General features: G+C 35.2%; 1 long non-coding RNA gene across 2 annotated transcripts; it reads left to right on the forward strand.

The window, feature by feature from the left end:
- The first annotated feature begins 19,998 nt into the window (after window positions 1–19,998).
- On the forward strand, window positions 19,999–23,134 carry LOC113353744. Of its 2 annotated transcripts, none has more exons than XR_003361502.1 (8): window positions 19,999–20,338; window positions 20,727–20,787; window positions 21,167–21,294; window positions 21,376–21,450; window positions 21,563–21,628; window positions 21,765–21,953; window positions 22,068–22,160; window positions 22,517–23,134. It is a non-coding gene; the product is annotated as an uncharacterized LOC113353744 (long non-coding RNA). The 2 variants fall into 2 exon arrangements; XR_003361503.1 differs by lacking the exon at window positions 19,999–20,338 and adding an exon at window positions 20,446–20,579.
- Window positions 23,135–24,436: the final 1,302 nt, after the last annotated feature.

Consider the following 24,436-nt stretch of genomic DNA (forward strand, 5'->3'; position numbering starts at 1 on the left):
TAATTAGTGCGTGTAGCATACGGCCGCGGCATGGTAACGCTTTTTGTGCAAACGGTGCCATAGTCACGCCAAAGGAACTATAGTAAGGACATAATGTGGAAACGGCCACAGGAGCAAGGGTTGCTATGTGTGGCTATGATATGGCGCCATTCCTAAGGTTTTCCGGGTACCGCATGGCTCGTGGCATGTTGTGGGGCCCAAAGTGGTGTAATTTGAGCCACAACTGGAAATTAGGGTTTTGGTTAATGCGCCTAAAGCAGAGTCGTGCTTCTGATAGAAAATCCTAATTTAAGCACATCATGGCGTTGGCCACGAACATGAGGTAGATTAGCACGTAGGAGCGCTATTTACGGCACGTTGGCATGTTTTTGCATGCTACCCCAAAGTGGCACGTTTGGGGTGGCGGAGTGGCATGTTGGCATGTCGTTCAGCCTATTGGTGCATCATGGCACGTTTGGCATGTTGGCGCGGTTTTTGGAAAACCAATGGCCTTGTGACCATTTGGCATAGTTTGCCTCTTTTAACACTGTGGCAAGTTTGGATCAACCTGATTGGTTAATATAAGAGAGGTCGGCCAAGCATGGGCGTGGCCACACTTATGGTATGTGTGTGGCGGATTTAAAGCGACCTGATTGATCGATGGGAAATAGGGCTGGCAAGTATGGGCCCAGCCAGCGTGTGGCGGGTTTAAGGCAACATGATTGGTCGAAGGTAAATAGGGCCGGTTGGGCAACATGGGGCGTGCCTGAAGCATGACCACACCTCACTTTGCTGCTGCTCCTATTCCGCGACTCCTTTCTGATTTTGGGTCGGATTTTGCACCTACTAATCCATGGCGGATTAATTGCTTAGTTCGCCTAAGATTAATTTCGACCAACGGGGTCTAATATATTGCGCAAGGCACAATACCCTAATGTTTGCAAATTAGTCAGGGTAATATTTGAATCTTGTGAATTATCACAAAATTGATTGAATTCTATGTGTTGACACAGAGTTCTTTAAGTTTATTGCTACAGAGCAGTTTGCTTTCTGATTTAGTACTTTATGCAAGGACCTTAACCTTGATACTTGGAAATTCGTGTTACTCTGCTGCGAGTGAACACAAATTGTCATGCCATATCAATATTAAGGGTTCGTCCGGGGAACATAACACATAAAGCATTCAAGGAAACTTATAATAAAGGCAAGGCAAGGTGTCGAAATTTACAGAATATCTGGGATTGTTGCTACATGGACCATTATGGATAAATTTTATATGAAAATATTGAATTGCTCAATAAATGCGCTAGTGAAGAGGTTGAATCACTCATCACATTTACATGGCTCTGTTTCTTTGCAGAGTGACAGCATATTAAATGTAAGGTTTTACAATTTTAACCCTGAACTAAAAGCCACCATGAACACGCATCTTCTCAGAGATAAAAATGGGTTACATATTAGTTCTGAGGAGTGAATAGTGTGTTGTTTTAGTTTGTTTGTCTTAGTCTCTATTATGGAGTGTTTGTCTTCTTTGTAAGTTTTGTACTTTCTTGTTTTCAATAAAACTTTATGTTTCTTCAAAAAAATAAAAATACGAGTAGCCTTGAATGACCACTTCCGATATTCATATGATCCAACCCAGCTAAGAAGCTAAAGACATGGTATAGAGGATGAAGTAAGTTGATGTCCGCCTTGTTACTTCCTTTGGTTCTTTTTATGTCTTAGTTATACATCTTTTTTGGCTCTTGCACTCCCTTAATTCTCTTTTCTTGCTTTTTGGCGTTGGCTTTTAACCCGCTAGCTAGACACAACGCTAGACACACAATTAGGTATATTATTATGCATACAGAAAACATCAGATTTTTCCGTATATGCATCCACTATGCGTATGCCAAACTGCCAAACTCATATGTCTATATGTCGGGAATAACATATAGGAATACACGATGGGATTTTCAGCGAGCGATAAACTGTCCATCACTCGGTGGTTATAAAAGCGCTCGCAGGTCTGATCATCGCTTATCAAATCTTCATCCAATGACAACCATTTTTCCCCTCTATAAAAATACCTAATTTCAATCTCATTTCAACTCACACCAGAAGTTCTAAATCTCTCTAGAATTTCTCAATCTCTCAATCTTCTTCTTCAAGTCTAAAACAATCACACCTTCTCTACAATTCTTTATTTCTTGTAATATGGATTCACAATCTCAAAGTCAAGACAAAAGCAAAGCTAAGAAAACCAAATTCAGTGGTGAAAAATACAACATGATAGAAGATGAATGCATTTGTCGTAATTATGTTTTTTTACACAAGATTGTATCGATGGTGCACAACAACATGGTAACACCATGTGCGATAATATATTTCGTAAATATAAAGAACAAACCATGAACATCAATTGTCGTGATGTAAAAGGATTGGCAGAACACTTCATTGTAATCAACAGGAAAGTAGCCGCTTATGTTGCATTAATAATGCAAGTCAAGAGAGCAGGAAAGGAGAGTGGTCAGGTGGATGTTGATTTTGAAAGACATGTTCGTACAGATTGGCAGCGAAAACATGGTAAACAGTTCACTTACGAAAGTTGTTATCATATTTTGAAGGTGTTGAAAAAATATAATCCAGATTTCTTATAAACTAATCAACAAGTACCTGAAAAGTCATCATATAATTCTTCTCCCTCAACACCAAATTCTTCACCATTTTCACCAGGTCCATCAAATTCTTCACCAGATAATGCAAGAAACCCAAATGGTAACTTAGTTTTTAATAATTATGATGATGGTAAGAGAAAACTGACAGGGAGGAACAATGCAAGACTAGCTAGAAAATTAGCTCAAAAAGGAGAGAGTTCTGGTAGACTTAACATGGCGGAGTTTATGGAACATCAAAAGACCGTCAAGAAACAAATAGCAGTTGATAGAAAATTTGAAAACAGGGAGAGTAAAAAAAGTCATCTTTTTCAAGAAAAATTTGGTTGACTATGATAAGCATAACGTTCTTCAAGATAACACTTCACTTATGAACGCCCAACAAAAACATGTGTGGCAAATCGAATTTGACAGGATTCAAGCACAGATTGAACAACAAGCTGAATTTACTAACAACAATGGTGATGATGATGAGGATGGAACTGATGATGAGTTTGATGTATTAAATTAAGTTTTAATTTGAAGTATTGTATTTTAATTTGATATGTTCTTGTTACATTCTACTTAATATTGCTTTGAAATAAAAAGTTGATTAATTTGAAATATTGTTGCTCATTAACTTAAATAAGTCTATTGCTCATTAACTTAAATTAAAATGCATAACTTAATAAACAACATAACTCATTGTCTTCCATGCTCTGCCCAAAGATTCATTCTCAGATATTCTCTTAAACTGTCATATAAATTTCGGTTCTGAACGTAATTAGTCATTTGAGCATAATTCCTTCCAGGGACGCCTCTTTCTGGTTGAATCTCCGGTCTCAAATCTTCATCTTCATAGTTAGTCCACTCCGAATCACGATGAGTTTTCTTGAATTACCATGTTATGTAGAATTATGCAGTGAGCATAATCTTGTGCATTTCATGAGGACTCAACCCACGATATGTGACACAAATAATAGCGAACTTCCACTTCAAAATTACAAAAGCGCGTTCCACATACGTCCTTGCAGCCATTTGGGCATCGTTAAAATGCCGGTATGAACGACCCAATGCACCATCAGGAGGCTGACAGTAGCATTGAACCAAGGTGTACCATTTTGGTTAAATACCATCCGCAAGATAATATCCATGAGTGTACTAGTGGCCGTTGATTATGAAACGGACTTGGGGACAAGTTTCATGCTTCAAATCTTAAAACAGAGGCGACTTGTGCAAAATATTGATATCATTTTGTGAACACGGAAGACCAAAAAAATCGTGCCATATCCAACAATCATAAGAAGCAACATCTTTAAGGATAACTGTTGGTTTTGGATAACGACCCTTATATTGACCGGCCCAATAAACAATGCATCCTTTCCATACCCAATGCATAAAATCGAGACTACCTAGGAACCAGTAATGGGGGAAATAACCGTTGCAAAACATCTAGTGATTGGTAATCTTAATATCGTCAGCGATATTTTTTATATAGCTCGATGTAATATATGACGCTGGCGATACTCATAATATCGCCAGCGTTGTTATCAATAACTCTCGCTAGAAAGTCAGTCGCTCCATGGTTTTTCCATAATGGCGCAATTGGTTTGCCATGCCACCTGGTATGCCAAACAGCTTTTTTTAGCATGTGCATATGAATAGGCATTAGGTATATTTCTTCTGTATTTTCTTTTCCTTTTTAGATCAATGGTATTTAACCTTTTTTTCTATTTTACTTAAGATTTATCGGAATCTGGAAGTACCATTTTCTATATTGACCAACCTAGTGACATTTTGTGGAACTATGTTTTGTTACTTTTTGTCTGGGCTTACGCTCTTTTTCGTTTATATCCACCTGCATGAGATTTGTGTGCCTTTTAATCTGTTCTCTTTGGACGATAAAAAAAATGTGTCATATTATATAATGGACATGTATATCATTATAAGTAGAGTGTATGGAAAAGAAAACATTAGTAGAAAACCACATTTGCACTTAAGTGTTCGAATACCAGTAGAAGAAGTCAATCCCAAAATTCATAAGCAAAAACAAAATGCTTCACAAAGTTTTTCTTATTTCTAAAAAGTCATTTTCAAATTCTCATTTTCGACTGAGAATCTCAGTTTCAGCGAGATGAGATTCAATCGAGATATCCACTGAGACAACCAAGATTCCATCGAGATGCAATTGAGATATTGCCGAGATACATTTTACATATAGAATTTAGTAATAAAAATAAAATACCCAACCTTAAAATATTATATATAAAATTTGGTATTGTTTCTTTGTTTATATATACATATACATATACATATATATATATATATACATATATATATATATATATACTAGAGATAACACGTGCCGTAAAGGCACGGCATGAGACAAAATAGCTTTTGGTCATAATGATTTAAATAAGTACTACAAACTATAATAATACCTTTTTTGACCCATGAGAACTTGTAGCTGTGAAAGGCTTGGATATTTTCATTATAAACTCGGTCACACTTCTAATCGATTATAATAATAATTTCTGGAAAAAAATGCCAGGTAAATTATTTTATTTTGGCCTAAAATTATATTTTTTAGTCGATCCCCAAAAATTGGTGATCTTTGATACTTCTTTGTGTTCTATTCAGACCATTATGCTGAATCTTCATCGATATTTGTAACTATTTTCGGATGAAGATATAACACCACTCTACACGTTTTCCATATTCGATATCTGCAACACCAAATCAGGAGTTAAGAAGATGGAGGTGAATCATGATGATGAAAAAAGGATTTGGTGATAGTGATGGGTTAGTAATTGAAGGTTTAGATAACGATGCTCAATCGTGTTGTTACGGAGGAAAAGACAATCAAGATCAAGAAGATAACAAAATAAACTTAGTAGATGCAAAGGAGAAAGGTAACCATCCAAAAGGTCGAGATTTATGAAAAGATTGGGGTTTCAATTCAGTGTAGCTTTGATAACGAATGTGATTCCAAGCCAGATAGTTGTCCCATTTGCAAGGCTAGGAAGAATGCAAGCTTGCGAGTCTATATGTCCTATCTAGGTCAATTATAAGCTTTGAAATAACATTTCTTTTTTCACTAAAATTAAAATTAGGCTATGATAAAATAACATTTCCATTTTCAATTAAAATCATAATGAAATACTAAAAATTTTACATGTTGTAACCACAAATGTTCTAATGGTATTTTTTATCTGTAGGTTGATAAAGGTGGGTTAATTCGATTTTAAAAAAATATGAGTCAATTTTTCTATCTTTTTTTTTGAACAAACAATGTGGGTTTTACATTGTTGTAACATTTATTTGTAAGGATTTTTTTGTTTTACATTGTTGTAACATTTATTTGTAAGGATTTTTTTTGGCACATTAATTTTCTTAATGAAATAATTATGAGGGTTAAAAATGCATATATCCATAATTGATGGAGGTTACAAATTTTACATCCGTTAGATGTCCTTATCTGGGATGAGATTGGGATGGTCGGACGCAACGTTTGTCTCTCAAAATGTTATCCGACCATCCAAGGCTCAAAAACCCCTTCTGTTTTGAATTATAGAAAATAATAATAGAAATATCAAGTTAATTGGTGTGATACATATGTACCATAAATATGGATATATACAAAGAAAAATAATATTAATAATATCAAAAATACATATGCTCTACCTAATGGGACAACCTAAAAAACAAATTCACCATTTACAACTTAGACGGAAGGAATCCAATGGAAATGAAAAACAAATTTTGGACCATTACCATGTATGGTGAACATTTTACCATTGTATGTTAATATTTTATGCTCAATTACAGTGAACTGGACAAATGTACGACACAAAACTAAAAATGCGAATAAAATGTAATGATGAAGTTTAAAAAAGAAAAAAAAAATCAAATACACATCCAAATTTTGAACCAACCATTTGCTTTGAATACATTTCCGTTCACAATTGTTTTTGGGTTAAGCTCGCAACGAATTTGAAAAAAAAACATTAGCTAGTGGACATGTATCGTCATTTCACTAGTTCTCAAAATTTTAACAAAAGAACAGATTTGGATACGTGAATATTTGGGTAATGTGGCACAAACTCGTACATGTTTTTTTTTCAAAAATCTGCCTCTACTTCAAGTGAGAGTCGCCGACAATGATAAAAATAAAAACAGGTTAATCGTTAACGTGGAGAGATGCTGCAAGTCTGCAAATACTCATTCCTTAAAAAAAAGGTTCACCTGATTATGATTTAAGTAAAAGAAAAATCTATGGAGGAGGTAAACCGGATATATTCTCCAACCAATCTGGCATAAAGCTTTTCAAGTAAAGAGGCGGATTTTTGCAAGGGACTTCTTCGTAAGCTAGAGTGTGTCCTTGTGTAACATATGAGATACTTCCTAAAAGCTCATCGTGCTTTAGAACATATACTCTAAAATTTTGGGAAGATGAATGAAGATTGAGCAACCAAATTCATACGCGAGATTGAAACATGATCAGCTATTACATCTCTCTTATCTTTTGGAAAATCACAAGATGTTCAGTGCAACTTTATATAGGCTTCTCTCCATTGGCCAATGATTGGGTAATTGGTGGAGTATTCATGGGATGAAAATATGCTTGGATATTTTCATTATTATTTAATATATTTTAATTATCTAGAAAGATATATTGTAATTAATTAAGATGTTTTCATTTATTAATAATATTTTAGAAATATAATTGTTTATTAGGGATTTTATATATTAGTTTAGAAATCTCGTATTTTAAGGAATGAGTATTTTGATTATTTGTCTGGAAGTTATCTATATAAAGAGCTCCATGTTTTCATATTAGAGGAGAAGATTTTGATTAATTGAAAAGTAGTATTTTCCTTGAGAGTGGTATCTCGGAAATATGTGGTTTTAGATTTTAATTTTATTCAACGCTTCCGCCCTACATCAGTTGGTTCAGAGACAGGCAACGCTCCTGCATCATGTTTCGAGGAAGAAATTATGATGTTGTTCGAAGAGCCGCTCTCAGCGATGAGAAAGAGCAAGCGGTAATAGATGATCTAGAACGGAAGGTTAAGGCGCTCACCCTCCAATTGGCTGAAATGCATCGTCAGTAAGAGCCCCATCATGGTCCTAGCCTACAGCGAGTGGAGGAAGTGACCGGTGATGAACAAAAAAACTTCCTTGGCGACAAGGAAGAAGGATTTCAAGGAGTTGCACATGATCCACGAGATTCGTTGGAGTTCGGATTAAAGCTTGAAATCTCAAGGTTTGATGGCATTTTTTCTTTTTCTGTGGTTGAGAAAAATAATGTTGCCGTGGATTGGGATCTACCACCAATTTATGATATTTATCCTGATGATGAGATCATATTATGTTCTAGTTATGTTGATTCATACTCTCTAAAAGCTTTATGTAGTCAGGTGGATCAACGACATCAACTCACATTTTCAAAGCGCAAATATTTTTGAGTCCAATAGCAATTATGCCAAGATTATTTAAGTCGACGGATTATAAATATTTTCATCGACGAATTATTTATACAAGAACTAATACTGGCAAAATTCGAGGGCGAATTTTTTCTGAGAAGGGGAGAATGGTGGAGTATTCATGGGATGAAAATATGCTTGGATATTTTCATTATTATTCAATATATTTTAATTATCTAGAAAGATATATTGTAATTAATTAAGATGTTTTCATTTATTAATAATATTTTAGAAATATAATTGTTTATTTAGGGATTTTATATATTAGTTTAGAAATCTCGTATTTTAAGGAATAAGTATTTTGATTATTTGTCTGGAAATTATCTATATAAAGAGCTTCATGTTTTCATATTAGAGGATAAGATTTTGATTAATTGAAAAGTAGTATTTTCCTTGAGAGTGGTATCTCGGAAATATGTGGTTTTAGATTTTAATTTTATTCAACGCTTCCGCCCTGCATCAGTAATTAATGAAACTACTAAAAGAGGATATCGGGAATGTGTAACCGATGGACTAATGAAGGTAAATAAATAATAAGAATTTTTAACCATTAAATAATGTTAATCTGTGTTCTTTATGTTGGGAAACTATAGATGTTCATCCATATGTAAAAACACATAATAGTGGTTTGATCGTGACCGTTCTTTATGTACCGAAACTGTCTACCTAAACACACGTACTAATGATTTGATCATGGCCGTATTTTATGTGTCCAAACTATAGATGACCGTCCAATGAGAAAAACACCATTATCCTTTATAATGTAGATATATATATATATAAGTTTAACGTATGTAAAGTGTGTAAAATGTTAGCCACACATATTACGGGTATAAAATTTGAAACTAATGACTTTGGGATTTCATCGAGAATATATCGAGGTAAAGTTGTCTCAGTGTGTCGGTCCCAACGTGGACAGACCAAGATCCGAGATTGACTATATTGTTCCCACTTAATTTTCGACTTCTTCTATTTTTAGAAGTTGAAAAGTTACTTTTAAGGTGTATCTTTTTTTTCTGAAGCATATTTTTAAGGTGTATCTAAACCTTTTGAAAGGAACATAAAATCGGAATACATTTACACTTACAGGGCGATACATGACGATTGGATAACGGAAATAGAAGTCAATTCCAGTAGTTAGAAGTGAAAACCTAATTTAATCACTTCTAAAAATCATTCCAGTTCCCAACCAAATTAGTCACGATTTATAAAAGGGGATACCAGACCTACTAGTGGCTGATTCCATTTCATAGAGAACAAAAAATATTAAACGATCCTGGCCATTGGATCGATGAGATGGTATCAGCCCCTAGTAGGAGTGATATCCCCTTTTATAAATCATGAAATTAGTGACTTTTTTAGTTCTACTAGCTGTTGCGTGACCTAAATATTTTGTAAAGAATTTGGTGCTAGTGAATATTCAACTTATAAAATTACGCAATAAAAATATCCAATTCCTACAAATTATAAAATTAAAAATTGGAGATGATAAATGAACTAAATGTCATGTGCAAGGGATAACTTTTGTAATTTTTACTCCTGACCATGCGTGGTAGTCTACCACCTTCCCTCACGCAGTTGAAGTTTAGGAAATCTAGAGTCGACCATGTTTTTATAGAAACAGTTCAACTGCACGACACTTTAAGACCCTAACAATGTTAGGTAATGATTCCAGTGGTCATCGGAAAAGAAGAGAAAACCCTCAAACAGAAATATGTACATTTCATTGTGTCTCAACATTTCCGTTCACAATTTTTGTAATTGATCATAAAATTACATTAAACAATTTCAAAAAAATCAATACAAAAATATTATCTCTCAAAATAACTTAAAAAGACAAATTAAGAAGCACAAAATTGCTTTCATATAAACAACTTAAAAGACAGTTTTACTCTCTGCTCCTAGTTTTCCATGTTCCCGCAATCCAAAACGAAGTAAAAAAATACTACAGCCAAATGATCATAATATTCGAGATAAGATGAATGAAAAAGGTTACTGAAGCTAACAGTGATGTGGAGAATTTTCGAAATAAACTGGAAACTGCTTGTGCCGAAAGAAGACTGATTTGCGTTTAAAAACATGTTACAAAGTTTCTTGCTATAGACTCAGAATTAAGAGACTACCCTCTTTTCTCTCTGCGAATCAGGTGATAGGAATGGTTTGACTCAGGAAATTTTTTCTCACTCACCTGCATGATTTCTCATGATTTCACAAATGTATACATGATTATGTGTTTGTCTAATTGAAACTATTTGTTATCTACATGCTATTAACAACCTAATTTATATCAATTTACATTATACCTCTTCTTTGCTTCCCATAATCTATTTTTTCTTATTTCTGATTTAATGGATTTCTAATTAACTTGTGTCTCTTCATCATGTGTATGCAACTTGGATTATCCATAATGTGGTTTGCCTTAACGTTTGTGTCAGTGATTTATGCGTTTGCAGAGAAGTTAGCTAATCGTTTGAATGCTAAAATGGTCTTTAGAAATTTCAGTGGGTTGCAATGGCATAAGGTCTTGGAACGATTTACGAAGCTGATTCAAGTCATCAATTCAGCCCGCCATCAAAGGAATTCAAATTCCGTGATTACAGTTATACAAGGAAACAGATAAGTTGTTACCTTATTCTGCTCAGTTGGTCAATATATTCCATACCTATTATTCAGTCTTCAAACATTGACAATTTAATTTCTCATCCTAATTTTGGTGGAAAAATATTTAGAATTTCTTTTGGAAACCCTAATCGCTATCCCTTTCTATATCTTTCTCTTAAACCCATCACTTTAGATTTCAAAAACTTTCATTCTAAAGATTTCAACTTTACAAGAATGGAGGCGGCAGGTACAAGTCAAACGGGATACCTTGTTAACAGGTTCAAACAAGCAACACTAGACTTAGGTGATACTAGTCAGGTTGCACTCATTTCATCAGAAACTGTTCAAGAAGTGGAGGATGAAAACCTCTGGGAGGCTAGCGCTATTGGAAAAGTTATCACAGATGGAAGAATGAGTTATGAGATGGTGGAAAAGTTCATTACGTTCACATGGCCTTTCCTGAATGAATCAGATCTGCAGATAATTGAAGTTGAGCCGAATATGATGCTTTTCAAGTTCAACAAATGGGACAGCTTGAACAGAGTTATCAATGAAAGACCATGGAATATAAATAGGCAACTTCTAGTATTTCATGATTTCATTCCTGAAATGATCTACACATAAAAACACTGGGGTTTTCAACAATTTTGGTTGCAATTGAAGTGGATACTCCCAGAACACATGAATGTTTCAGATGTAACAAAGATAGGAAGCATTATGGGTGAAGTTGCAGCTATTGACCCAAAAGATGCAATTCCTATGGGTGGAGTACCTGTCAAGGTTTGTGTGAATATTGACCTCACTAATCCATTGAGAAGAGGAGTCAAAGCTATCACTAATGCATGCATCAGCAAATGGATCAAGTTTTATTATGAAAGACAACCTCCTGGTATATGCATAAAATGTTATGTGATTAAGCACTGCAAAGTTGCTTGCAAAGATGCGGCTATATTCTTAGACAAGTCACATGACAAGCCTTACTATTTTGGTAATCCAAAAGTTGTTCGAAAGAATATTACTACAATATCAACCAGTTCGGCTCCTACTTCCAAGATAACTCAAAGGAAGTTTTTGAAGAACAATGTTTTCGTGCCACCGAAAGATGGAGAGGTTGTCAACTTGAATTTCCTAGCTAACATTCAAGAAAGTGAAGAAAGAAGTGAGGATAATAGGCTTGGAAAACGTTCATGTACTAATGAAGATATTTCTCCTGGTGTAGTTCCTGAGACCTCTGCTAGTGTTGCCACATTTTTTTTAAGGACCTTCAAACTTCTCAATCAATCACTGCAAAGGATAGTTCATCACAAACACCACAGATGGAGAGTCAAGTAAACTTCTTAGATTTTCTCTTTATCTTTTCTACTACAATTTGCAACTTCCTACACATAATTTTATCTAAATTTAGTTTGCATCTAGCTACTGTTTTAACTTTCAACTTTTATTACTTTTTGACTTTTTCTGTATTCATAAATTTTTGCATTTAGATAAGTCAATCATTAGAACTGCTTGTTGGAGGAGAATTAAAAGTCCTATTAAACTTCTAATCATTAATTGTGTGTTTCTGCCTTTCACTGCTGGAGAAGATATGAAAATTATCTCATGGAATGTTCAGGGTTTTAAGAACTCAGATACTATAAACCACTTGAGTGATCTGATTCGCACCCAAAATCCAGATATCATTTTTCTATGTGAAACCAAATTAAACAGCATCAAGTGCTCTCCCCTTCTAAAACAGTTTCATTATCCTAATAGTGCTTATATAGAACCTCAAGGTCTCTCTGGAGGTTTGGCACTGCTCCAGAAAGATGGTTTCACTTGTAACATCATTGACACCTCTCATAACTTGTTTAATATTGTTGTGCAGGCTAATTTAAGTAAACCTGAATTCATGCTTACTTGTATGTATGGTTACTCCAATTACTCTAGGAAGTAAATTCAATGGAATCACATCCAGACTATTAGTAATGACATTAACAAACCATGGGTTTTATTAGGAGATCTTAACTTCCATTTGCTTGACTGTGACACTAGTGCCTCCACCTCTGCAGATGGTATGTTTAATAATATCTTATCTACTTGTGGCTTAGAGGACTTAGGGTATGTTGGTAAGAGTTATACTTGGACAAATATCAATATTGGTGCTGGCACTAAACACTCTAGAATTGACATGGCTTTAGGAAATGTAGACCGGAATCTTAACTTTCCTAATAGTTAGCTATATCACCTTAATCAAGTAGGGAGTGATCATAGACCCATCATGTTAGTCATAGATACTACCACACCTAGTTGTTGGAAACCTTTCAAGTTCTTTTTAACTTGGCTTAATGATCCTTCATGTGAAATTGCTATTGCCAATGCTTGTAATTTTTATGTTAATGGCTCACCTGCTTATCAACTGGTAAGTGAACAACACAACACCAGAAGGAAATTATCTCTCTGGAACAAAGAACATTTTGGAAACATTAATCAAAATGTAGACAAGTTGCAAGAAGATTTAAAAGTACTTCAGGAGCAACCTTCAAATTCAGCCAATAAAGAAGAAACAAGCAAGTAAAATCATGAATTATGCAAGTGGCACAAGATCAACGGAGAATTTTATCATCAAAAGTCAATGGACAACTTCATCAAAGATATGGACAACAACAGTAAATACTTCCATACCAAGGTCACCAGTAGAAAGTGCAGAAATAATATAGATTCTATTCAAGACCATGAGAATAAATGGCTTCAAATAAGAGAGGATATTTCTGGTCATCTTACTATGCACTTTAAGAACATAAGTAATTATGTTAATCCTATTCTAAATGAAATCTATACAATGTTCTTCCTTCCATAATTTCAGATGAAGATAATTTGGCTCTTACAAGAATTCCGTCAAATGAAGAGATTCATAACACACTCAAAAGTATGGAAAATTGGAGTGCACCTGGTCCAGAAGGGTTTCAAGCTGTTTTTTATAAAAGTCAGTGGGATGTAGTTGATGAAGATGTTTGTCTAATGGTGAAAAAGTTCCTTGAAAGTAAGCACATCCTCAAACAAATTAACAAGACTTATATTTCTTTAATTCTAAAGAAGGAAAAGGCTACCAGTGCTGCTGATTACAGACCCATTGGTATGTGCAATACTTCTTATAAAGTTATATCTAAAGTCATTGTTAACAGAATGAAGCCTCTAATGGAGAAAATAATTTCACAATTTCAAGCTGCTTATGTTTATGGCAGATTGATAAGTGATAATACTGTGATAGCTCAAGAAATCATTCATTCAATGAAGAAAAAGAGAGGTGACACAGGTTGGATGGCTTTGAAGATTGACATGTCCAAAGCTTTTGATAGATTGTAATGACCTTTATTGATTAAAGTACTTCAGTCCTTTGGTTTTTCTGAAATTTTTTGTGATCTGATATTTCAATGCATAAGTATTACTTCCTTATCAGTTTTGCCGAATGGTTCACCTTGTGAAGAATTTCAGCCAACAAGGGGTATTAGACAAGGTGATCCTCTTCCACCTTATATTTTTATTTTAGAAATGGAATACTTATCAAGACATCTCACTCATGCAATCCAAGTTAAGTCAATTATTGGTATTAAAGTGGCTAATATTTCACCAGCCATTAATCATCTGCTATTTGCAGATGATTGCTTGATCTTTACTCAAGCAAACCATACTTCTGCTAATAATCTACTGGAATTACTTCAAAGTTTTAGTACTCAGTATGGACAGGTTATAAGTCAGCTGTTCATTTCAGCAAAAAAACTAAACCAGAAGTTGCTGAAGCTCTAAGGCAATTACTGGGAGTCAAGGTTATGAATTCTAAAAAGAGATACTTAGGTTTTGCTCTATTATTTGGACATTTAAAGCAAAAATCCTTTAAGTAAATAAAGGAAAGCTTTGAACACAGATTTTCCTCTTGGTCTAGCTCCTCTCTTTCACAAGCAGGAAGAGGTACTATGATAAAACATGTCTTAAATTCAGTTCCAGTTTATCAAATGGCTACTTTCAAACTGCCAAAAAATCTTATTCAGCAGCTAACTACACTGGAAAGGATTTTTTTTTGGGGCTACAATAACAATAGAGGATCAAATCCAATTACTTGGATAAATATTTGTAAGCCAAAAGAATTTGGTGGTCTTGACTTTAGAGATCTGGAAAAATTAAATTTGGCTCTTCTCACAAAGCTGGCTTGGAGAATATGCTCAGATTCCAATAGTCTTATGTCCCAAGTACTATGAGGCAAATATTTTAAAGGTGGAGATCTTCTTCATCATCAAGATACTTCCTCAATCTGTTCCTACACATGGAATGGCATTTCAAAAGGCTTGAAGATTATAAAGGATAATTATTTCATGGAGATCAACAATGGAAAGAAAACAAAGATATGGAAAGATAGATGGATACCTGGTATGTCTCATCCCCCTACTCCCATAAGTGAACTGCACAAATTTTATGAAGATGTTTTTGAACTCTACTTACCTGACACAAGTCTTTGGAATATTGATCTCTTGAATAAACTATTTGATGCTGATACTTCACTTAAGATACAATCCTTTTTTATTGATACCAGTAAGGAGGATGTTATGTTGTGGCCACCTTCTAAAGATGGTAAATTCTCAGTAAAAAGTACTTACAATCTCTTAACTAAGGATAATGGTACTACTCTGATAAATGGAGTTAATATTGACTCAAAGGTGTGGAAGAATCTGTGGAGTTGTGCAACAACTCAAAGAATTAAACTTTTTTCATGGAAGTGCATTAGGGGTATTAACACCACTAAGGTCAAAAGGGCTCAATATAATTCATCTTTAGATACTCACTGTGATATATGCAGTCACTCTGAAGAAAACATGAAGCACATCATATTTCACTGCAAGCATGCAAGGGCAGTCTGGAAGGGTGTTGATATCAACATTGATATTATTTCAGAGCAATTCACTTCTGTTACTGGTTGGGTCATAAGATGGTTTACTCCTGACAATTATGGCATTGAAGAAAGGCTGATGTATCTGTATATGATTACAATATGGATACTTTGGAAAGATAGGTGTGATGTTGTCTTTCAGAGAGTAACATGATTATTGATTTTTTTGGGGTTGTAGTAATGAAGGTTCGAACTCTAAGACTTGTGAAGGTGAAGAATTTTTAGATTTATAAAAATTATATACAAAAATATTGACAAATTGGTAGAGAGGTACTGGGACTAATGATTCGGCCAATCTTCATAACATAGGGCTCAATGATTTATTCTCAACAATAATCGCTCAAAACATATATGGACTCTTATTTTGCCAAAGTAGATTCTCAAAACATTGATTGTAAATGTTAAGCATGGAACATCAAATCACCTAAGCTAAGCATGACCCATCTAATCAAATAACACCCAATTCAATCAAATCATATTTCAATTAATTTTTAATGCAAAAGTCTTAAAAAGAATTAATAAAATTACCCATGTATGAAGCTCGGCCTCCTCCGTCGTCCCAGTGTTGGGGTTTAACTCATCATAGTAAAAGTGCTCTCTAATTTATTATGGCTCAAAAATGGTTTACAAATGATGAGAATATGAGAAATACAATAAAACCAGAGAGCTACGACCCTCAGTGATAAAATAAGACTGCTGAAGCTCTATCGCAAACGCTGTGGAAAATAAGACTGCCGGATTACGACCCACAGGTGTTAGTCGTTATTACTGTAGAAAAACGACTGCTGTCGCAGGTCCGTTCTTCGTGTTCTTCATGTTCATCATCATCAGAAGCAGCAGAAATCGAGTTTAGGAAAACTCGAATTTCTTCTTCTCTGGCTCTCCTCAGCCCCCCAGACTCTCGACAACCTTTCTCTGACCTCCAAGGACTCTATTTAAACTCGAAGCATGCATCGAATCTCCTACATAACTCCACAAATCCTCGACAGTGAAAGAAAATATTTTAGGATATTTTCTTTCCTGTTTTAGCTTTTCACGCGTTTTCTCTGGTCCAGCACGCTCCAATTCAACTTATTCACGCCTCAACACTCTTCCAACGCCAGCAAAACTCCCCCGTGCACACAAGAACTTCAATTTTGCTCGTGTTACAGTACACGTGCTCTGTTTTGGGTGTGTGAATCATACCGAAAATTCCAGCCAAATTTGATCGATCATGTCACCCATACTATGTTCCTTAACCTATATCACATCTCTATACCAAATATCAGCCATTGAATCGACCCATAACCCATTCATTTTGACGATTGAAATTCTGCCAGAACTGTTTAGAAATTTCCCGCCAAAATCGTTTCAAATGGGGAAGAAACTGGTATCCCCCTATCCAGAGTAGGGGTGCGAATAGCAGCTGCCTTGGGGTGACCTGGGGGTGCGCCTTAGTAATTAGGTTACCCCTTATCCAAAAGCGAGAGTCCGAATAACACTTGTCCTCCGGGTGCCAAAATCAACTTTTCGAGACGAATTTTCCAAAAATGTTTATTTCCTAAAAATACATAAAAACACAATATTAGTACAAAAATAGAGTTCCAACAATATGGACATTGAGGACAAATTAGACACAAAAATGTGTCTATCATAACACTAAACCCAATCTCCTCTGTGCATATAATTTTATATTATTTAGCTTCTCATATGCATACATATCCTACTGCTAGCTGAAATCCAACTATCTCGTGCATAAAAAGTTTTACTTCTAACTGGAAAACTCCTCCAGTAGGTGTTGTTAAATTCAATGTTGATGGTTCCTTTGATTATGAAACTAACAGATATGGTATTGGCATTGTGATTCGTGATCACTTAGGTACATGCCTTGGAATCAAATGGAGTCACAGAGATGGAGCACTGAATCCAGAAGTTGTGGAGTGCATGGCAGTACGAGAAGCTTTATTTTGGGCATTGAGGAAAAACTTTTCAAGTATCCAAATAAAAGTTGATGCCAGACTAGTTATAGAATCCATCAAAGAAAACAGTTCACTCATTTAATGGGAGAACAAGAACCTAATAAAGGAGATACAATATCTAATCTCCAAATTTTTATATCGTGTCTCTATTTTTGTTTCTCGTGATGATAATCAAGTGGCTGATAAAATTGCCAAGACTGTAAGATTATCTTCAACTCAGTTTGAGAATTATGTAAACTTTGATCCTGATGTTCGGGGTCTTCTAACACAAGATCTCGAACATAGTTAAGCAATAAATTTCTGTTTTATGAAAAAGAAGAAGTTTCTTGCTATATATTTCAATCAGATCTTTATCTGTAATAAGCACCAAAATAACTTATCAGTACGAATTCGCACCTGCGCATCACATTGTCGTTTTTTGTTTAAACCATGAACTTCCATAATTAAATCCCTTATTCCAAGAAGAAGCTTTAGAGGACCATATTAACAGTTTTCACTGCATTATCTCATATAAGCACTTGAAACTGCATCTGTCTCATCAATTTTTTGACACTCAATATGTGCAAGCTGAAAAGGCCGGTACATGTTGCGCATTATCATCTATTAACACATTATCACATAAATGTACAGTAATTCCCATAAACAAAAGAAAGGTGAATGTATTATAATTTATAAGTCAGTACACTCAAGACTCCATGTAACATCTGAATGTTGACTGATGATAACCCGTTGCAAAAGAATTTTATGATACGTTAGGGTGCACCTTCAATGGCGTTAAAACAATTGGACATTTAACCTCATATTGGGTCTCTCATAACTCGTTTTACTTGAACGTCTTTTATTTTGTGCCAAAAACATACACGTATTTGCGACCCAAGAAACAACCTACCGTTGTTTAGGTTTTTAGTTTCATAGATTTTATAAACATCTCTGCAAACTCGTCCGAATGTAATAATAGTCTACATGCCAGCCCCCTGCATAACACTCAGAAAACATGGGAAATCATAATACTATGAATTCATACTACAATGAAACAACATGATTGGCTGAAGAATTAAATGTAGGTTTATAAGAAACCGTATAAACTCATCACAATAAGAGTATATTTCCCTTGTTCAGTATAAGTCCATTCTCTGTCTCTTAGGTAAATTTATTTCCTCTCTAATGTACGTAATTTCGGTTTGTACCTACAGAGACGCAAAGAAGGTTAGTTATGTATTAAATCACAAAAAAACCTAGTCTAGGTTTGCTTCATCTTAAAAAACCCTAACCTACATTTTGAAAAAACGGCGAAATAGATTGAAAAATAGACTCAAACAATCAAAAAGAGAAGCAAACCTTAACTCTCTTTAGGATCGAACCGATTGGGTTATCAAAAAAACAACATGTGGTTTCCTACGGAACACGAAAACACAAATAATAACTTGATCGCTAGTTATTATTATTTTTTGTTACCCAAAATTATTATGTTTTTGAAACATAAATATCAATCATAACGGGCTTGATCTCTTGATATAGAATCATAGATGGCTTAGGCTTGACAACGCACCACTTTCGACCGTGATCCCTGGTTATCAGAATAACCGAGATTAGGGTTTGAAGAAAACCATTGTTATTAATAGCAGTAGAAGAAACTTGGTCTTTGTTGGGTTATCTTTCTTCTTGAAAACAAAATATACGTACTGATACCTGCGAAATAAAACAAAACAGAACATTTGATAATGTTTAACCATTCTAAAGCAAATAAACGGAGAGAATGGAGAAGGAAAAGCGAGGAAGAAAGAGGAGGTGAAAGAGAACAGGTTTGGAAAAAGATTGTCAATATATTTTCGGTTGGTCTAAATATTTTCGGTGGGGCCAGAAGTTCTAGGAAGAGAGCTTGATTCAGCTTTTAACTACAACAAAGGAAATTCATCTGAAATCATATTATTAATAAGTCGAAAAATTATTTTTTAAGATGTAGTTCGTACCTTCTTATACCATGTTTGGATACCAAAAACTGAAGCACAAACAAATATTTTACATCGTAAAACGTTAACATTGTTGTGCTTAGAAATCATTTTGTTATCGCCAAAATAACATTTCGGTTTGGATGCAGAAGTAGAAGTCAGAAGTGCTTTTCAGAAGCAGAAGTCAGAAGTCCAGATTTTTTGCTTCACTAAAAGTCGACTCTTCTGTTTCTGGAAATCATTCTGAAATTCTACACCCAAACTGATTTCTTGTTTTTTGACTCCTAGAAGTCAAAAAGTTACTTCTGGATGTGTATCCAAACGCGTTATAAGTTAATTATGTGGAGAAGTAGTTTTCCAAGACGCACCCAAACAAATCCTTTAGCTAATCCTTAGTTTTCCAAGACGCACCCAAACAAATCCTTTAGCTAATCCTTAGTTTTCCAAGACGCACCCAAACAAATCCTTTAGCTAATCCTTAGTTTTCTAAGACGCACGTATAGTCTTTCTGTAGTTTTCTTTTTCATTTTCACTCTCTCTCGTCTCTCTACCTCTCTCAATCAGATCACGACGGTGTTTAGGCCGGAGAAATTGTAGATTTCAGATTTGCATTTAGGAACGAATCTTATCAGTCCAGCAAGGAGAAGGAGAAGAAGAAAATAATAATGATGATGATATCAAGGGAGAAAATGACGATGGAACCGGTATTCAGAAATATGAAAATGAAATTGAAATTGAAATTGAAATTGAAGAGAAGAAAAAGAAGAAGAAAAAGAAGAAGAAGATGATGATGATGATGGGAGGTCTCGACAAGGTATAAATCTCTCCCACTTTCCTCTCTAATTAGATAAAAATTTAAAACTAGGGTTTGTAATTTGGGGTCAAAATAGTTGACCTCCAAAGTCAGAGTCAAGGAGGTAGGAGGTGTCCCTTAACGGAGACTGAGCTTCAGTAAACCATTTTGGTTGTTATAAAAGGGGGCCCTTTCTCTCCTCTTTTGTTTTACAACACAAACGTCTTTCAATTCCAAACACGAACCAGCAGCTTATTAATTGGTAATTCTATTCGTCAAACCCTCCATTTTCATCTTGCTTTAAATCTTCACCAGGAAGAATTTGATCAACCTTTTCCTTCTTCTTCTTGTTCTAGTGTATCATTATGATTATGAATTTAACTTTTCTTTCAATTCTTGTATGTTGCAGGTAACAACAATAAAACCCTAGAGATTCTTTGACTGGTTATCATCAAACGGTTCCAATTCAGGTAATAATGCAAAATCTTGTTTTGCTACTTCTTCTGATAAAAATGTTAACTTCTCATACTTATTATGATTTCTGTATAAAAAGATTGTGCATACTTTATTATGTTTATAAATTTTTCCCTAGTTGAATGTAGTTTTTCCACTTTCTCATGTCAAGTTCTTTTTGGTAATTTATTTTGATATTTTTACTAGTGATTTTTAATTCTTCTTCATTACTGTTTTTGCATTTACAAATTTTCTTTTTAATGTGCTATTTCTTTTTGTTTTTGATTTCTTGTTTCCTCTCTTCTCTTCTTTACTTTGATTTTTGTTTTCTTTCTCTGCTACTTCTCCTCTTCCTTTCTTCCATGTTTTAATATTACCCACATGTGTCTGTTGCAGGTATCAAAGGTTCAGAATGGTATATATTTACGAGTTAGAAGACAAGGAGGGAGAAGAAGAGGAGCAAGTGAATTCATGTCCGCCGGTTCAACCAATAGAAACAAGAAATTTGCTACTAAATTTTGCTGGTATGCACATCATTTGTTTTATCACTTTTTTTTTTTGGGTTTTTGTTCATAATTTGATGTTATCTTTTTGTTTTATGCTAGATGAGCATCCAACTAGCATCAGCAATAGCAAGAGGATGTTTGCTGATATGGGTCATCTCTCAAGGGATCATCTTGGTTTGTCACCACCATCCAGACTGTAACAATGAACTGTAATTTTTTCCTGTTACAACTAGTCATGTAGAGGGTTTATTGACTTACTCTTCTTCTTTTCTTTGATTCGTAATAGGCGAGCAAGAGAAGGAACAAGTCAATCTCAACCTGGGGCTGCATTTAGCTTCCCATCCCCATTCAGGTAAATTACACATTAGCATGTGTAAGGTATTCGGTAACTATTGAGTTTCTGTATACGTGTTACTAAGTTGATACATCATGCGAAATGTTACTATTTCGTGTCAAGGATTTGAAATATATTTTGTTTGGTGTCGTAGTTTGTCCAGCCTATGTTGCTTCTGAAGTCGGGGCTTTAAAGAGGTTGGGCAGGGTACTAATAATCATGGTGAATTATCCAAGGGAGAGGAACAAAGCAGAGGCAAAAAGAGGTTTGCTGGCGTTCTTGGTGAAGCAGATCTCGAGTTAGGGCTGCCAAAAGCTTCCAAAAGCTTCCAAGCACGATTCAGGTAAATTAGAAAGTAGACTATACTGTAATCGTCTTACGATTCGTTAGAGATATTATTTGCTGAATTTCTAGTGTAACACTTGGGTTTTCTTTATTTGTTTCTTCATTTATGTAGGCCACAGATTCTCAGAAGTGCTAAGTTGTCCTGCCCATCAAGTGTCATCATCTCTGACTCATCAGAGGGTTCACCCTTCCTGTCCCCATATAGGTGCGCCTGCATTTTGTTTTTGTTTTAAACATTTTTCATCATGTTTCAATTCAGTCCTTATGGGTTCTCTTTCATTTTGTTTCGATTCTGCCATGTAAAAAATTGAATTTATACTTAGTATTAACTGGTGGGTCCTCAGATTTAAGAAGATATCAGGACCCACACTTAACACTTACTATAGTACTGGGTTTAGAACCATCTATGTTGCTTCTGCCCCTCAAATCATGTTTCTCGAGTTTATGTTGCTTCTAAGATACCAAGCCAAAAATCAGCTTATGTTGTATATGCCCCTTGTTGTTACCAGGGCACCTTCTTCCAGTAAATTTATGTTTTATTTTTGCGTTTCTTTTCCACAGATCATCTTGGAGTACCACCTGCACTATTTCAACCGGGATTTGGTTTACGGTTCCTCCCCAAGGACCATGAGGTTATCCTATGGTACCTAAACAAGAAAATAGAGAGACCTACAGAATATGCAGTATGGTTTTTACCAGTTATAACAGATCTCTATCAGCATCATCCCCAGTATATCTTGCAGCGCGCAGCTAAGGATGATATATATTTTTTCTGTGAAAGTGCGAATACATACCATGTGAGCAGAACTGTCAGTGATCTAGGTACTTATAAGATGGATGGTCGGGGTCCTGTGTTTGCAGAGAACACTCAAGAGGTTATCGGAGAAAAAACTCATCTGAATTTCAGAGTGAAAGGCACGGACAAATCATCAAAATGGGTTATTAAAAGAGTACATAAGCAAGAAGCAGCCCTCCACCACCACCAACAACAAAATTTGGATAGTATGCCACCTCTACGAAAACAAGACAAGAAAGTATTAGTCCTGAGTCTGATGTGTAATGATGACTGTTAGCTGTTAAAGTCCTTCTTGACATATAAGACGATAAAGTTGAAATAAAAGATTTCAAATTTGTAATTTTTGCTTTTCTGGATTTTTTTATTGTATGCTTTTTTCTTCTTCTTTTTCTCTGCATTTATTTTTTTTTCACTAGTAAGACTGCAATATCTTATTGAATATTCTTGTCTATCTACATTGGACAGACGGATGGTTTTAAGTTTGAAGATCTTGTTGATGTTGCTGGTCCATGCTCAAAGGATTTCATCTGGCTAAGATGAACTCTGTTTTCAGGTATACCATTCTTGCTTCTTATGTTCTGTAGAAGAAGATTGGGTTAGGTAAATATGGGTTGGTGTGGTTGTCTCTTAGTAAGTAGAATTATAAAGACTAGCGAATGCTGAATGTAAGAAGAGTAGATTGGGATGACTTGAGAGGAAGATAGGGTGTATAAAGAGTGGGATTAAGAGAAGATTGGGTGCATAGAGAGTGGGATGAAGTTAAGGAAGAAGAAGAAGAGTATGTTTTGGGGAAGGAGATTGGGTTAGGTAAATGCGGGAAGGTGATGTTGTTTGACGCCAATGTCTGGGCATCTTCGTGTGGTCGGCGTAGAGGGTACTGAGTCGTTTCATCTTTTGGTGGAATTGTATTTGCGACGTCAGGTAAGGTGAAGCTTGCAGACTTAGGATTAGCCATGAGGGTTTCACATGGTACTGAATTTATGGTCATTTGGTAAAATAAGATTCTTGAAGCCAAGCATGGTGAACTTTTGAGAAATAGATATTTTTGAATGTTTATGCAGGTCATGGATGGTGCATAGTGGGTCTCAGTAGATTGGTAGGAGATTGGGTTAGGTAAATGCGGGTAGGTGATGTTGTTTGAGAAGAGTAAAACTGATGGAGGGAGGGGATATTGCTTGTAGGACTTTGAAGAAGACACTGTGTATTAGTAGAGAGGTTGACGCAATGTCTGGGCATCTTCGTGTGGATACGAGGGTACCGAGTCGTTTCATCTTTTGGTCGAATTGTGTTTGGATGGTGTTTGCGACATCAGGGAAGAAGAAGCTTGCAGACTTGGGATTAGCCATGAGGTTTCACATGGTACTGAATTTATGGTCATTTGTAAAATAAGATTCTTGAAGCCAAGCATGGTGAATTTTGAGAAATAGATATTTTTGAATGTTTCTGCAGGTCATGGATGGTGCATGAAGGGCCTCAGTAGATAGCTAGGACATACATATAAGAAAATGCAGTCATAGTTATCTGAAATTTTGTAATGTGGCGAAGTGGCAAAATTGAGATAAGGCAAGATGACTGTTTGTCGCGATTGGTACCAATAAATTAGGATTCGCTTTTAGGGGTTTTAGCCTGAATTTATATGGAGTCACTTGTAAATTCAGTTGGGGTTCTCTTACGAGCCGTTTGAT

The sequence above is a fragment of the Papaver somniferum genome, chromosome 2 (genome assembly GCF_003573695.1).
Source record: "Papaver somniferum cultivar HN1 chromosome 2, ASM357369v1, whole genome shotgun sequence".
NCBI classification, from domain to species: Eukaryota; Viridiplantae; Streptophyta; class Magnoliopsida; order Ranunculales; family Papaveraceae; genus Papaver; species Papaver somniferum.